Genomic DNA, 602 nt, shown 5'->3' with positions numbered 1-602 from the left:
AAGGACCCTAAACACTGCTCAAATTCTACCAAAGCATTCCTGCAGAGGAACTAGTACAACGTTCTGGAATGGACATCTCAGTCCCCAGACCTGAATATCATTGAAAGTCTGTGGTCTGTTTTAAAGCGGGCTGTCCAGGCTCGGAAACCATCAAACCGGACTGAACTGGAGATGTTTTGTGAAGAAGAATGGTCAAAAATACCTTCAACCAGAATCCAGACCCTCATTGGAAGCTATAGGAAGCGTTTAGAGGCTGTTATTTCTGCAAAAGGAGGATCTACTAAATATTGATGTCATTTTTCTGTTGGGGTGCCCAAATTTATGCACCTGCCTACTTTTGTTTAAGTAATTATTGCACACTTTCTGTAAATCCTATAAACTTAATTTCACTTCTTAAATATCACTGTGTTTGTCTGCTATATGATATATTTAATTGAAATTGCTGTTCCGAACAACCAATGATACATAAAGGAAAACATACACATATGTGTATAGAGGAGACCTCTGTATATCTACAGAGGTCTCCTCAAGTCCAGCTTCCACCACTAACACACCTACAGGTCTCCTCAGGTCCATCTTTGTCCATTTGATTTCACACAAAA

The sequence above is a fragment of the Cyclopterus lumpus genome, chromosome 12 (genome assembly GCF_009769545.1).
Source record: "Cyclopterus lumpus isolate fCycLum1 chromosome 12, fCycLum1.pri, whole genome shotgun sequence".
Classification (NCBI taxonomy): domain Eukaryota; kingdom Metazoa; phylum Chordata; class Actinopteri; order Perciformes; family Cyclopteridae; genus Cyclopterus; species Cyclopterus lumpus.
This window is presented reverse-complemented; position numbering follows the sequence as displayed.